This window comes from Monodon monoceros, unplaced genomic scaffold, assembly GCF_005190385.1.
Source record: "Monodon monoceros isolate NGI ecotype Baffin Bay Population unplaced genomic scaffold, NGI_Narwhal_1 Super_Scaffold_6, whole genome shotgun sequence".
NCBI classification, from domain to species: Eukaryota; Metazoa; Chordata; class Mammalia; order Artiodactyla; family Monodontidae; genus Monodon; species Monodon monoceros.
In genome coordinates, this window is record NW_021703783.1 from 71,977,693 (window position 1) to 71,994,479 (window position 16,787).

Below are 16,787 nucleotides of genomic sequence, written 5' to 3' on the forward strand. Positions count from 1 at the left end.
ATATGTCCGTCAAGGTTATTTTTTCAAAAACAAGAACCCAAGCTTCTCAATTCCTTCCCTAAAGAAATTTGATGTTTCCCTAATACCTAAAAGAAAAAGACTAAAAGGCCTTAACATGTTAAGGAAGTCTCCGAATTCGTTTCTGCTCATCTTTCTGATCTTGACACCAATATTCTGCCAGCATTGCTCTCCCGCAAAAATGACAGGCTTTGTCATGCCTTCTTGCATTTGGATATACTGTTTCCTTTATGGGACTACTTTTCTGACCCTGTTCTGCTTGGTGGAGTCTAACTGATCCTTACAAACTCTACTCAAGTGTCATAAGCTCTGAAGCCTTCCAAACTCCTTTGGGCAAATAGCTGTTCTTCATTTTTGTCTCCATAGTACTGTTCAGAATTCTATTTTAGCATGTATCAAATTGTACTTCAACCATATGGCTCCATATCTTACCTGACTCACTCCTTAAATCAAGAGTTCCTCAAGGGCAGGGATGATAACCTTATACCCACAATATTGGGTTCAGTTCCTAACTTGGGGAAGGAGTCCAGTGTGTGTCTATTTGAGGATTGCAGGAATGACAGAATAAATGGAGTTCTTTCACAGAAATCAGGAGTCTCAATATTCCACAAAGACTCTTGTTAAAACTTGCACAAGTAGGATCAGGAAATGAATCAGGGAGACATCTCTTTTATTTTGTTTAAAGAACATCCTCCCATAAACTTCTGTTAAGATTCAGTGGAAAATGACATCAATTTTCCTCATTTCAACTGTGGGCTAAATAATATTACCAAAACATTCTACTCTTAAAAACTGAAAATTTGGTTTCCAGGCTGAAAAATGTCTCAAACCCTTGTCTCCTTGCACTATTACTAAATCAAGTTTGCATTTTGTTTTCCACTCAAAATTTGATTTTACTCTAAGAGTTCTTAGAGCAAACTCTTGTGTTAATGAATTTGTGCTCAAAGTGCAAATTCTGCTGATCGATTGGTGATGTTTTTCTCCTCCATTATAACTATGATTTATCTATTGCAATCATTGTATATAACCTGCTAAAGAATTAATTTTTATAGGCACTGTGGTAGAATATATATATATATGAAGAGAGAAAAAAAGATTTAAATCTTATCTCATATGTATAGATTTCAGGTAAAGGATCTGATACTTAGAAAGCCTAAGTCACTTACTAGCATGAACAACCATCCTAGTTTGCCCAAGATAAAGAGGGTTCCTTGGATACTGGACTTTCAATTTTAAAACCAGGAAAGCCCCAAGCAAATCAGTAGTTCACTCTGTCACTTATCCAAGGTTATACAATAAGTTGCAGATACAAAGTTCAAGTTCAGTCCTTCATATGCTCCCAAATTTTACATTCATTTTAAATGCTGCCTCTTTGATTTGGATTTCATCCATAATATTTATTTCCACATTGTAAATCATATGGTGTCAATAATTAAGGTTTCCAAGAGTAATAGAGAAATGAAAAAAATTCTAGTGAGGTATTTTAATAGAATTTTAAATTATGTAGCAGTAGCATATTTTGATTTCAGCTGCAGATGTTCCTCTTCTAATTGCATGCCAAAATTACTAGCTAATAGATTTATTTTGCATACTGCTACATTATAAAACTTATCTAATTATTTATGGACTAGTTGTTGAGACTCTCAAATTAGACTATCACTCTACTTTCACTGTGAAAATAGTAGTTCTTCATTTTTTGTGAATGTTCATAAAGCTTTTAATGTCCCTCAATGTGACTCCATTTCTTCCCTCAAACCATGCTTCTCCAATATCAATATTAGAGAGATTTACAATATATGAGGAAAAGTCAAAATGATAACATTTGCATTATATTAAAGAGAAAGGAAACAAGCTAACGGGTGGGTTTTGGGGAATGGGGAAGTATGTTAAGACAAACTGGATGAAGGGACAGTAAAAGTTTAAGGAGGATGGCACATACCATAGAATAGTTCTAGGAATCTCCAAAAGATATCTGAGATTAATAAATTTTTCCTGGTGAAATTTCATCACCAACCTCTGTGCATTTCTAAGCAGATCTGCACCTTTTCCTGCATATAATTTCTAAAGCTTCAATTACTTTTGGTTACTTTCTCTCAAGGTATACTTAAATAGAATGTTACAGACATGATTATATTTCCAAATGTGTCTTTAACAAGAATCTAAAACTTGCATATTAATATTAAAAAACATTGAGATAAATGGGAAAAATAACATTTATAGCATTGTATATTTCTTCAACAAACAACAGCATGGTAATGGTACAAATTTTAGACCAAGGGTTAAGGATTTTGAGTATGTGTTTTCATTCTACTTGTGATTAGTTGGGTAACCTTGAGAAAATCAGGTAATTTCTCTTTTCACTTTTCTATAAGTAAAATGGGGAATAAAGTAATTGTCTTACCTTGCCCATGGGCATGGAAAGAAGTTCATCTAGGTGACCATGATGCATGCTGGGAAGGAGAGTGTTTGGTAAATTTCAATAAGGAGAAGGAGTAATAGTAACTGCAATAGCTATATGTAAACCCAAAGAGAAACTAGGCGGCTTTGAGGCAATATGATTTGGGTACAAATCACAAGATACTTGAGCTCACTCAGTTAATTCCTATGCACTCTCAAGTTTGTGAATATTGTAGCACACTGACATTTCTTAAACTTCAGTGTGAGTACGTATAACCTAGAGAATCTTGTTAAAATGCAGATTATAATTCAGAAGGCCTGTGGTGAAGCTTGAGCATTTGCATTTCTAACAAGCTCCCAGGTGATGTTAATAGTACTTGGAGCAGGTACCACATTTGAGCAGCAAGGTAGAAGGCTATTTGGTTTCCCAAGTGCTTAGAGAGATGATGAAGATAAGTGGCACTGTGATATATAAGCAGGAGTCATTCTGATGTACTAGACATTAAAATATGAGACTGATTTGGAATTTGGATAAAGGGATATGAATTTGAAGTAGTAATATGACAGGGGAGACCTCCCCAAAAGGGTAAAGGATACCCAAGAACAGACTGGAAAAAGCTTCCAGAAATCTATGGTTGAAAAATTTGGGTATCTAGACTACAGAGGCAACTGTTTAAAAACAAAACAAACTCAAACAAAACAACAAGGCAGACAGTGGGATGTAAAAAGTTTGTGCAGAGAAGAACAAATTTGAGCAAACTTCTTAATAATAAATCAAAATAAATGGAGACGGATGCAGCTGGGTCAGCTTCAAGGTTTCAGAATGAAAGGGGAATTTAAAAAACTGAGGGGTAACATCTGCCCAATACAGGGAAGACCTAAAAGCCATTAAGAGAAAGGGATAGAGGATGAAGAGGCTTTTCAGGAGAAAAGAAAAATTAAGATGCTTTTCAGGTGGTGGCAAGACAGAAGGGCAACCAGAGTCATGATGGATGTTGCAAGTCATCTCCTTGGGGAATGCAACCCTTGCCGTGAAGCGTGAACAGAAGAGGGAAGTCCATCTGAACCCATTGGGAAGGAAAGAAGAAATGAGAGAAGTTATCTAGAGGAGCAATTAGGGAGAGAGGCTATAGAAAATGGGATGATGCCTGCTGTGCTTCGAGCTAAGGTGACCAAAGAAGTCAGTGTAGAAGTTGAGAAGGAACAGATCCTGAATCAAGGGGGAAGGGCAGAAGGAAAAGAGAAAAGTCACAAGAGAAAGAAAAAAATTGCACTCAAAGTGTGTTTTTACAAATTAAAATCACAAAATGGATTATTTTTATGATTCACTATTAAGAAGGGAAAAGATGACATCAGTTCAAGTTTTGACAAATTCTAACTAACCAAATTAAAGACTGATGGAAATGGATTGCATCACAAGAAGAGAAATTACTTTTAAAAGCTGGAAAGAGCAACATGATTTAAGAACATGGTGAAATAAAGTAGCAGGGCAAAAAGTAAAGACCAGTGACCAACTGGTTGGAAAGCATGATACAGAGAGCAGAGCAAAGGAAAAGACTCTGCAGATGTAAACATAAGAACTCTATTCATCTGGAGGAAGTTGGGAAGTTTCTGCTCATCTATGACACAGACACATTGGAGTGTATTTGACCGTTGGTGAGCCCCAATAGGGCTTCCTCTCTCTGGTTCTTCTCCCACCTTCTCACCCTTACTCGTTTATGAGCAACATATTGTCCCATCTGCTTCCCAGATCGTTCATATCGAGAACGATCAGATACTGAGGGTGAGTGTTGGGGATTCTCACTAAACTGACTTGTAGGATTCTTGCTAAAACTGGTTTATGCAGGTCTAAGGACAAAGCCCAAGGATGAGGCCTAGTGAGAAAAGGGGTTAGAGGAGGCTGACTAAAGCCTGGTCAAAAAGAGTCTTTGATGGGAATTCCCTAGTGGTCCAGTAGTTGAGACATGGGCTTTCACTGCCTTGGGCGAAGGTTCAATCCCTGGTCAGGGAACCACAAGCAGCGTGGTGCGCCAAAAAAAAGGCTTCACCATTTTCTGAAGATCTTTATTTTTTTATCACTGCCAACAAAATACCAAAGCTTTTCTCTTTTCCCTTTTTCCTTCAGGTCCTGGGAGATAACTGACTGGGCATTTGATAAATAAATTCGAGTTATGAAAGTAATGCTTAATAGTAGTTTCTATCTCATTGCTTCCAGATATGTTGGTAAGACTAAGTAAGTGATGTCTACATAGGGATTATAGGACCAGAAAGTGGATAACTTCATTTTGAGGGTATTTTTAGCTGCATGTACTCCCTGGAAAGATCAATCCTCTGTGATAGGCACAGCACTATAATTTTTAAACATCTAATCGGACTTGGTCCACACCCAATCTGCCATTAGTCAATGTTCTCAAATGTATTTTAGAATTTATCACAGGAAGGGAGGGGAAATTATCCAGAAACAAATAACCACATGAATAATTACTGATTATGATGTGTCATTAAAGAAACCTTTGAGATGTGCAGAAAAGTAGGCCAGACGTACAATTAATGGCTATCATGTTAAGGACAAAAGGAAAAATGATCAAGCATTGAAAATAATTTTAAAACATAATAATTTTAGCATAAGACACACATAGAAATAGCTGCTGTCTTTCATAACCATCATAAGAGATACCATATGATGATACTTCTATTGCTCAATACATTTTTGAAACACTTCCTGGTAATTTTCATCAGGACCATTTTCTAAGTCATACAAGAAAATTATTCCCATAAAATTATGGTCATTGCCTGCATATTCACCATAGCATCTGGATCTTTATTTTTAAAGGCAAACCAACAAAAATACTTATTGTTGAAAGTTATCTGAGCGACTGTAAGTGAAAGGATCAATGTGGCATGTTGGAATAAAAACCTAGGTAATGCTGAACTTAGTTTTCAATTTGAATTGCTTCGAGGACTAAATTTCCTTACTTCTTACTGGTGGTGCTTTCTACTGCCATTTGTTTTCCAAGGCAAGAAAGAAAATAAATCTTGATTCATAATTTCTTTGGAATAAACAAGATGACATATTCCCTTTGTGATTTCTTTAGTCATGAAAAGGAAATAGTTCTGCAAAAGATTAACTTGGAACAATATATTGACATTAATAAACTCACCATTGTCAAAGCAGCAAGTTGTGTAGTAAACTAAATATTTGGCAATTTTAAAGAGTCATTTTCAAAATGGAAATTACAGTGTGTTTCTCTCCCAGCATGAACAAGATGGAATCCCTATAAAGGCATATCATGCCGATATCCAGTTTAGTAGAATTGGGGGATTACATTGCATATCAATTGTTGTGTTACATATTAACATAATATTTTTGTGTTCTTTCCTCCCAGTGTGAATCAAAACCATTTGATATGAAAATATTTCTTCTATAAGAGAAAGATTGATCATAACCACATGTATAAATGATTCTTTTTCTTTGGTATGAATTTTTTTAATTAAAAGTTCCCTGATTAGAAATTACATATAACAAGGTCAAATTAAGAAGATGTCAATAAAAAGTTTATTTCTTTAAAAAAATTCCCTTTAAACACTCACAACAAATGTCCTCCTTCCTTTCCATAGTTAAGTGCCGTTTGGTAATCGCTTTGGGACAAGCCAAGGAGAAATAGAATAGTCACTAGGTTTTGAATGAAACTGCTGTCTTTGCCATCCATCTACGAACACAGAGTTTATAATAATGTTAAGTCCTGGCATATTTAAAGTAGTTTATATTCTTTGAAAGAGAAAAAATGTGGGTGTGTATATAATTAGTAGGAATAATAAAATGTATACATCATCTTTTCAAGGAGGTAGAAAAGTCACATGGTTAAGGCTGTGGGCTTTGGAATACAGACCTGGTATTAGATCAACCCTTTCCCATTAACCAGCACTGTAACTTTGAGTAAATTACTTAACCTCTCTGAGCCTTGTTTCTCAAACATCAAATGCACATGATAGCACCTTCTTAAGACTCTCATTTTAAAAAATTATTAAGATAATATGTGAAAAGTGCCCACCAAAGTATTATGCCTAACACATTGTAAGTAATTCAGAAAATATTGGCTGCTTATTATATATTACATTAGTCAAGTCCACCTAAGAGCTGATTTCAAGGCTTCCTGAGGGAGGGGAGAATATAATGTTATTTTTTGCCTCCATATCTACTTTAATAAAAAATGAACATACTAATAGCCACCTGCAAGAGCTATTGTAAAGCCCAAACATTTCTATTGATACTATAGGATTCATTCATTCAACAGAGACCAGCTTAGATAAAGGTTTTTATCCTATGCAAAGGAGAAGTTGGATTGCATTTTGTTTGGAAACCAATAAAGGCTTTTAAGCAAAGTGGCATGATATGTTTAAAATAATTATTTCACTGCCATATGTAGAATGCCTTGAAGGAGAGCAAGACTGGAAATAGCAAGATTAGTTAGGAAGTTATCACAATGACTTAGGCAAAACATCATGGTAGTGAGTGGGGAGGGACTTGGATCTCCATCCGTGGAGCAGACAGAATGTATTGATAATTAGATATCAGGAAAAGGAAAGCACGAACACTCTAGGATAATTCCTCAATTTTTAGCTTGATCAGTTGGAATAAATAACAGTGCTATTTTATAAAATGGAGATGACAGAGAGAGAGAAACAGGTTGAAGAAGAAATGAATCAAGCATTCTCAGTTAGCCATGTTAAGTCTGAGATGCTTACTAGGTACCCAAAAGGAGATGTCCAGGAGACAGTTGAACATACAGGTATGACATTAAGGAGAAGGGAAGCAAAAAACATAAGAATCTGCAGATCATTGGCATAAGCCACTTAATTAGATGAGTTTAGCAAGGAAGAATAGAAGCAAGAAAGGAACTCAAAACATTCCCACATTTAAAGGTTGAATAGACAAGAACAAGCAAAGAAAAGGAAAATGAGAGAAAAATCATAGCAGCACGTGGTGTCAGAGAAAACTAGAAAGGAAACTGTTCCTCAAAACAGAGAATGGATGACAGTGTCAAGTGCTTCTGAAAGGGCAATAAATGAGATAGCACATATGAAAGCATCTAGTACACTTCCTGGCACATAGTACGTACTTAATAGATGCTTAGTAGTTAAGAGCATAGGCTTAGGAACTAGTCTGACTCAGTTCAAATCCTTCCTCTGCCATCCCATAGCTGTGTGACCTTACACAAGTCATTTCACCTTTCAATAGTTTGGTTCTTATATTTTAAAATGGGGGCAATGGCAATGCCTACTTCATAGAGATGCAGTTAATACATTGCTATCAATCAGTAAGATTAATTACTATTTTCTTTCCTATTTACTTTTTTCCATGTTATGTATTTTCAAAAATTATCCAATGATAAATATGAATTACTTTTTGATTTCCATAATGAATACTTGGCTGAGTGACAATAATTAATTCTATTTCCAAGGGTGGGTGAACAAATCCCACCCTTCCTTCCCACATAGTGTACATATCTGCCTTTAAAGAATAGTTATTTTTATTGATTGGAGTCCTGACTATGTGTGGGCACAGCAAAGGGAGCAAACAAGTGTTGGCAGGGCACCCAGAGACTAGCAACAGTGGAAAGTCATTTCCACCCATAGGACCAAAGGGACAAGAGGAAGAAATGGAGTTACCAGAATTCACAGAGAACTGGAATTGCAAAAGAGTGGTTTCCTGTTGGTAAAGAGGAATCTGGTTATTACCAGGGACAGGGTGCTGACGAAGGGAGGGAATGGGGATGAAATGTATCTTTCTCTTTTTTCACCTTCTTATCTCAGGCCACTGGGACCAATGGATGCTTCTAAGCAGAAGCCAGCTGGCAAGGGAGCCCAGGTGAGGCAGTCTTCATCAATTTCCTTCTAAGGCCCAGAATGGGGAGAAAAGCATGGAGCATAAACTAAGAAGGCAAAGAGAGAACAACCAAGCACCCTTTGCTATTCTCTAGTGTTATGTTCCTAGCCAAGTCCCAGTAAATGATGCCCAAATAAGGGTGATTCCTCCCCATCTCAATACCTTCCTCCCACCCTGGTAGCCAAAACACCGTCAACTTCTCAGTTGCATTTGATGTCAACCAGGTTTTCACAGCTATCAAACAATATGGGATCTCCTTAGCACTTTGTTTCTAATTTTAAGAACTACACACACACACACACACACACACACACACACATCAGTTGAAAGAATGTAAATTATAAAAATGAAAAGCTTATCTAAACTTTTTTGAAACATAAGCCAAATACTTTGTTTATTTCAAAGATTTGGACAGAATTCCTTGACTTGATGAAATCCCACAAGAATGCCTTCATTCCTGGTTTTTATTGGAAACTTCTAAACTGTTGACGCCATGGATTTTAAAAAATAAACAGATGGGCAGGTCTCTATGACTTCATTTTATGTTGAGAATATAAATATTCAGAGAGATAAAAGACAAGGTCCCTATTTTTCAATGTTTATAAATAGAAGAATTTGCCAATGTCATTTTATCCATCCATCCATTGCCTGCTTGTTGATGTTTGTCTATGGCTATGGTGGGAAATTCTTCAATCATCACTCATTCTAGGTAATTTAGAGTGTTTTTTAAAAAATATAAAGGAAAGAAAAAATTTTTTAAAAGGCTCAGAGGTCAAGATACCTAAAATGTGAGATTAGTGAAAATTGCTTTATAATCATGACAAGATGAATGAAAAATCCTTTTCAATGAAAATAACTTTTCTTTATAAAGAACCCCCTTTTTTCATTTTACAGGCAAAAAAGAAGGTATTTGGCATGGAGTAGTACTGGTCTTCAGCCAGAAGAGAGTTTGTTTAGAAATTTGTCCCTCCTTTAATCTGGGCAAGTTCAAGCTACAGCAAAATTATAGTTTCCAGTATCCCTTGAATTTCCAATTAGTTCTGTTGAGACAGAACCTCAGAAGATAGTGACTCAACACTGTTAGGTTCAAAACAGGGCAGCATAAAAATCTTTGCTGTTTAAATGATATCAGAAAAGCAGTTTGCTGCCTCTCTTGGTATCACATTTGAGATTAACAGACCTTAACCCACAGATGCAAAAAGTCACCATCTTCCTAGTTAAAGACACTTTGTGAAATAATGGAAACTATTTACTTTCACATAATAAGCTGGTATACACTACCCTGTCACTTTCAAACAAGATAAATTCTTACATAGTTCTTTTGTTTGAGTGGATACTCTACTATCACATAATGGATGGTAACTATAAGTTGCATTTTGCCAAAGAGAATCAGAGAGAAGCAAAGGTCTTTCACGACAAATCAATAAGTAGTTATTACAGACCAGCTAAGTACAAAGGCATGTAGTCAAAATTAATAAAAGCAAATCGTTTATGTTAATATGTTCCTCTTCTCTCTTTTTTCTCAGTGTTTTTCTTTTTGTTCAAGAGTAGTTTGTCCAAATTTATGATCTCTGGTTAGACCTTTGCTCATGTCAAAGATGTATAATAAATAGATCATGCACTTCAGGATCTAACACTTTTTCTGTCAAGAGTAGAGCCATATTAAAGAGAAAAGTAATGAGGGAAAGAGCAGTATGATAACAGCCAACAGGTGCTTTATTCATAGATTAACGGGAGCCCAAATATTCAGCAAGTCGCAAGATTTGAGCTGGTATCACAGCAAGATAGAGTATAGCCCACATAAGTAACTTTTACTTGGAAGTAAAGCCTACAAAGTGGTGGTCTGGCTATTTTGGTTTCTGAAATATTTTACAAGAAACAACTCAGAATTTCTCTGTTGTACATAAAATTTTTCTTTTCGTATGAAGAGCTGCATGTCTCAATGTGATCAAGGTAAATACTTTTTTTAAAATGCCAAGTTGGCTAGTTGAAATGTATTGTGGCTATGAGAGAGGCACGTGTATTGGAGCCTTGACTAGTAGAAAGTTGGCTCTGTGCTCCTTACTTGATGGCGAGATTCCCAGGCCACAGAACAAATACAAATTATTCCAGCTGAAACAGGCACAAATGCCATTTAAGTATGCATCCAATTTCTAGGTGTGGATTATTAAAGAATATTGTGGCATTTTTTAATGCTATGTAATATAAACTGGAATATATTTTAATGGTACAAATTCACTCTTCAGCTAAACATATACTGATTTTTCCCTATTTTTGTAGCTAGTGTTAGAGTATATTTATTTTGCAAAATATCCAACTCTAGTCTTTTAGCAGAGAGTCATACAAATCCTCAAGAAAATAAATTTTATCTTTGACCAAAAGTTTTTGTTTTCCAAAATTACTTTCACTAGTGATAACATTCTAGAAGAGAATTTTTGAGTTATACCGTCACACAATCTACAGGAAAAAAAAACCATTTACTAGCTACTATGTTTTTTTATACTAGACTTTTAAAAGAAAACAGAAAAATAGAATACGAACAATAAAATTTCTTTTTATTATTTTTTTAACATCTTTATTGGAGAATAATTGTTTTACATTGTTGTGTTAGTTGCTGCTGTATAACAAAGTGAGTCAGCTATATGTATACATATATCCCCATATCCCCTCCCTCTTGTGTCTCCCTCCCACCCTCCCTATCCCACCCCTCTAGGTGGTCACACAGCACCGAGCTGGGCTGATCTCCCTGTGCTATGCGGCTGTTTCCCACTAGCTACCTATTTTATATTTGGTAGTGTATATAAGTCAATGCCACCCTCTCACTTCGTCTCAGCTTACCCTTCCACCTCCCCATGTCCTCAAGCGTTTTCTTCAATTAATCTTTTTAGATGAGAGCACTGGAATCCAAAATGATAAAGTCATTTGCCCAATGCCACATAGGTAGAGAGTGCCTGCTCTGAAAAAGTTATTGTGTTTCATTACACTGGGCAGCATATATATTATTCAATGCATGAATACACTTTTGTTATGCAATAAGAGTGTATTGGAAATGCATGGGGCTTCCCTGGTGGCGCAGTGGTTGAGAGTCCGCCTGCCGATGCAGGGGACACGGGTTCGTGCCCCGGTCCGGGAAGATCCCACGTGCCGCGGAGCGGCTGGGCCCGTGAGCCATGGCCGCTGAGTCTGCGCATCAGGAGCCTGTGCTCCGCAACGGGAGAGGCCACAGCAGTGAAAGGCCCGCGTACCGTAAAAAAAAAAAAAAAAAAAAAAAAAAAGAAAATGCATGAACAGTACTGTTGGTTATGAGAACCTTTACATTCTAAGATAGTAAAGGAAAACCCCGAAAGAGAGGAACAAATGAATTGTAGATAGGAAGAGGAAGATTATGGGTTGGGAAGAAAAGAGTACGAGCCACTAAAATATAGAAGAGTCATTCTGAAGAGGATTTTGGCTGGTTTGTTTGTTTTGTTTTCTTTGTTTTGGTAGGAGAGTATGACAAAGTGAAAAAGATGATGGAATCAGGGAAGTACTCTATGAAGGACTGGGAAAAAGTTTCAGTCAATTAAATCCTCTATAGCAAATTTGATGAATAAGATAAGAAAACATGGTAGGTTTATTGGAGGTTTCTATCTGATGAAGATAAGGACAATCTCTAGCTAGGTTTCTTTTATAAATAAATGCAGTACCATCTCACTATCATACAATTTGTGATTAAAATAATTGCAAGTAACACAGCGTATCCTAAGACCCATCAAAAAATAAAAATTAACATTTGACTGATAACGAATGTGTGGGGGAAAGTCATTATACTAATCTTCATACTGAGTGGCATGTGATATAGGTGGAGCATTTCCAAATACTGTGCTGCAGAGATGCTTACTAATGTGTTGTTACAGCCCATTGCCAAGCCACTTCAATGATGGGATGGTGGTGGCACATTTCCAAGCAAGGACTGCTGGAAAGAGAAAATCTACATAAGACCTAGATTTTGGATAACATCTGGATTAGGTGTGCCTAACTGAATCACTCTTTTATGCAGAAAGGCATGGGAAGTACGAAATTTCAAACGTTGTATGCTATTGATGCTGCCCTGATCGCCTGCAATTGGTGTAATTTTATTCAGCTAATAAAACTAATAGGAATTAGTTATTCTTAACTAATTCTGCCAACTAATAAGAATTATATCTATTCTTTTTTTCTTAATAGAAAGAACATTTTTGTAAATTTACATTTAAGCTCTGTCAACGCCCTATGAGTTCTAAGTATTAATAGAACGCCAAGCACAGGTCAATTCAACACAAGAACCTTCTACAAGCACTTAGCTGAGAGTTCCAAAGAGAACCCTTGTAAAAAACACAAATATAATTCTGTCTTTATTCAAAGAAATTCAAAAACTGGACTTAAAAAAAGAAAATGTTGATGTATGGAAGGCACAACTTATTTGATGTTTCATTGGCAGATGTCAGAAAAAATTAGGAAGTTGGCATAAACCAATCTCTACTCTGAGTTGGTAATAGATTAGAAAAAGCACTGGACTTGGTATAAAAAGACATGAATTCCAGTCTGAGGATACCTTTTACACCACCTGTATTATTTTGGACAAGTCACTAAACCTCTCATAATAAGCTTCCATCTCTTAATCCACGTAATTATTCTAATAATACTTCTTTTGCTAATTCAAATGGTTAGAAGAGCTCATTCTATACCCTGAATCGGTTCTGGAAACATGTGTTTTCCTCCTGCCTGATTCATTATCACAGAGCATCTAATTCTTCCTTTTTGGTTACCTAGTGCAATGTTTGTCACACAGTAGATGTTCAATAAACATTGTGAAATGTAATGGAATCATGCACAGAAGAGGAAATAAATAAGGTACTCACAAAGATTTATTTATTTATTTATTTTTGGCTGTGTTGGGTCTTCGTTGCTGCCCGCGGGCTTTCTCTAGTTGCGGCAAGCGGGGGCTACTCTTAATTGCCGTGCGCGGGTTTCTCACTGCGGTGGCTTCTCTCATTGCAGAGCACAGGCTCTAGGCACACGGGCTTCAGTAATTGTGGCACGTGGGCTCAGTAGTTGTGTCGCACGGACTTAGTGGCTCTGAGGCATGTGGGATCTTCCCGGACCAGGGCTCGAACCCGTGTCCCCTGCATTGGCAGGTGGACTCTTAACCACTGTGCCACCAGGGAAGTCCCCACAAAGACTTGCTGAACACTCAAAAGTGAAGAATGTTAGAGAAGGCAAAAGTATAATGAAAAAGGGAGGGGCAGAAGGCCTAAGACATAAACCTTCTAATTTTCCAGAGTTGGTTGTAAATTTGCTTATAAACCCACAAAACAAATGCCTTTAGCCATTACACACTGAATTACCCCACGACACTGTATACCTGATTTTGTGTTGTACTCTTCCCATACTCTCTACAGTTGATGATCTAAGTGAGTGCTGCCCAAGAGAACTTTCAGCAAGGATGGAAATTCTATGTGTACCCTGCCCAGTATAGCAGCCACTCGCCACATGTAGCTGTTGAGCACTTGAAATGTGGCTAGTGTAACTAGAAGCTAAATTTTAAATTTTATTTAATTTTCGTTAATTTAAAATTCAATTAAGTAGTCACATGTGGCTATTGGCTACTGTATTAGACAACACAGATCTAATAACTTACATGGTTAATGAATGACCATATTCCTATTTGGAGCAGAAGAGGGTTTCTAAGACAGCATAGTGGCTCAAAATAATCTGTACCTGAAGAATCATGGTTAAACAGATTCCAATTTTCAAAACTATCTGAGATTTTGATTTCTATAACTTGTGACTTAACACCTCTCTTTGACAGATCATTGCATTCTTCCACCAGATGTAGAAACAGAATTCAGTTGCATTCCATTGAACACACTCTTTAGCTTTCTGGGACTCAATTTCCTCATCTGTAAAATGAAGTGGTTGGACTTCATTAGATATTTAAAATTCTTTTCAGCTGTAGGGATTGGGAGGAAATTTACGTGAATTGCTGGAAAGAAACTGCTAGTTTGATTTAAGTCTCATCTGTTCCTTCCTGTCTCATCATCAGAATCTCTCCAACATGTTTTCCTTTCCCTCTATGCCTTTCACTCTTCTTGTCTGTTCACAGTTCAAAAGATTTCTCCTGTCTGAATGATTTATCCTTCTACATTTATGCTGTCAGAAAGCTTTGTTTATATAGAGTCTAGACATACTCATGTGTTGCTTATGCATTCTAATTAAGAAGGACAACTTCAAATGGATCAAGGTTATATAAAAAAAAGAATTAGAACTTTAGTCAAAGATCAGAAGGGAAGAAGAACATTATAAAATAAACTTGGGATAAAGAACTCCAAAGTTTAAACCAAACTAAGACGGAAGGCATGTTTTTCTTTCTCAGAATCAGACTAATTCTTATTTGAAGGGTTCTTAAGAGCATAAGGTAGCTGCAGTTGCAGAAATGCAGATTTCTGACATGGCTATTTGGAATCTGTTAAAGGAAAACAATTCTGAAAATTCACGCCGGTCCCTCTGGCTCCCCTGGTTCTCTGCACCCTGAGAAAGAAAAAGATTACACAAGTGCCACCTTTTGGAGAAAACAGCAATAGCAGCAGAGGCTAGATTTAAACATTAACTCTGTTGAACTCTCAAAGGGAAAAATGAAGTGGTAAATATCATTTTAATCTTATTATAATGTTATATCCCAGAGAAGTTTATAAATCATTTGACTTAAAAATATAAGTAAAAGCTGAATTAAAATATGGCCTTGGTTTTCTTCATCTTTTATATTATAGTAATAAAGTATAACTGATTTTGTTTTAAAACAATGTTTGAAATAACCACAAAAGAACAAAATGCTACCCCAAATCCTAATGTCATGATTTTCTTTTAGCCTTGATCATGGATAGAGATCTATTGGGGATATTAATTGTTACTCTTCCCTAGGTTGGATAATCTGTAACTTCACTCACGTAGTGTCTTGTTTTTAACATTTAGAATGGAAAACCAGAGAGGCAGATCCCTTTGTTTTGCTCGAGAAGAGAATTTTTCTTTATTTAATCCAAAACAAGGAAAAAATGGTGCCAGCAATCTGCTAAGTTTCTTGGACTTGGATGGTCAAGGCTTTCGAAATCCTACAAAGCTTGGTAGAGGATGTAAGCAAAATTATTGTTTAATATGTGCAAACAACTTTCACATGTCCTGGGCATTCTGGGTGTGCCCTCCACTGTTACTATGACTGCTGAGCACAAGATTCTGCAACTGAACAGATGAGGATGATCTTTAAAATACTTCAGAGATGGAAATTAGGGGATGTCTGAATTTTGTTTTAAGCCATGTTGAGATACCCAAAACTTTGACTTAGAAATAGTTCTCATTGGACTGACACATTGAAATCATAAGTATAAAACAGCCCTCTTCCTTATATGTCCTCTTCTCTCTCTGAGGAACCTTTCAAACATAAGCAATTAAAGGCGTAGAAGCAAATGTGATATGCGGCTGATTGCTTCCATGTTTCTCTGAGTTCATTCTCCCAAACTATTTTCTTGGTACAACCACCTACACGTACACATTCAAAGTGTTTTTTAATGTTTACCTTAAATTGTACTCCAGATCAGATTCTACATTATTCCCAAAACCAAATGTGACAAAAGCTGCTTTGATTTTAAAGTAAGAAATGAAAGCTGCCCATATAAACAGCCCTAACATTTTGAAGAACAATCTTTACTGAATACATGTACTATACTGATTTTTTATATCACTTTCTTCCCCACTCTACCCTGTAAATTTTAACAAAATTATTCACCCTGAAAATAAGTAGTAAATAAATTACTAAAACAGCATTTTTTTGGTTTTATGCCCTGCCAACATGGGGCTGTTAGGGGCTGGAGTTAAAATTCTTCAGCACGCCCTGCTGTGTTTGTCACTCATATCTCTCTCCCTTTCCAAAAACCTCAAAATAGCTTATAATGCCACGTACCATATGTGGAGTAATAATTAGGCTTACCAGGGTGCTTTCTGTTGGACAATCTCTTTGGCATAGACAAAGCCATAAAATCCAGCTTTTTATACAATGTTATCCAGATTTTTTTACAATGTTATCCAGCTTTTTTTGAAATGCTTTAAAGACCATAACTGCAATATCACTTGACAACTTTGGCATGCTCAGAGCTAACTAATGGGCACTTTTGGATCTGGGTTATTTTTATGCATTTTTTTTTTTTCTACTGGGACAACTACCAGAATTTGGGAATCGAATCAATAGGACACATCCACAATCCTTGAACTCTGAAAATTAAAGTGAAGGCAGACATTTAATAGTATCACTTAGAACAGACTTTTGCAAAAATTACTTGGAATTTCACATGAAAAGTCCATGTGAAGACCTTCCAAGGAAATGTAACATTTTGAATGAGCTTCTGGGAGCAATATATATTTATTATTTTCCTAATTAGAATCCCTATATCTGGTCTCTCCCTATGGGTTCATAAAC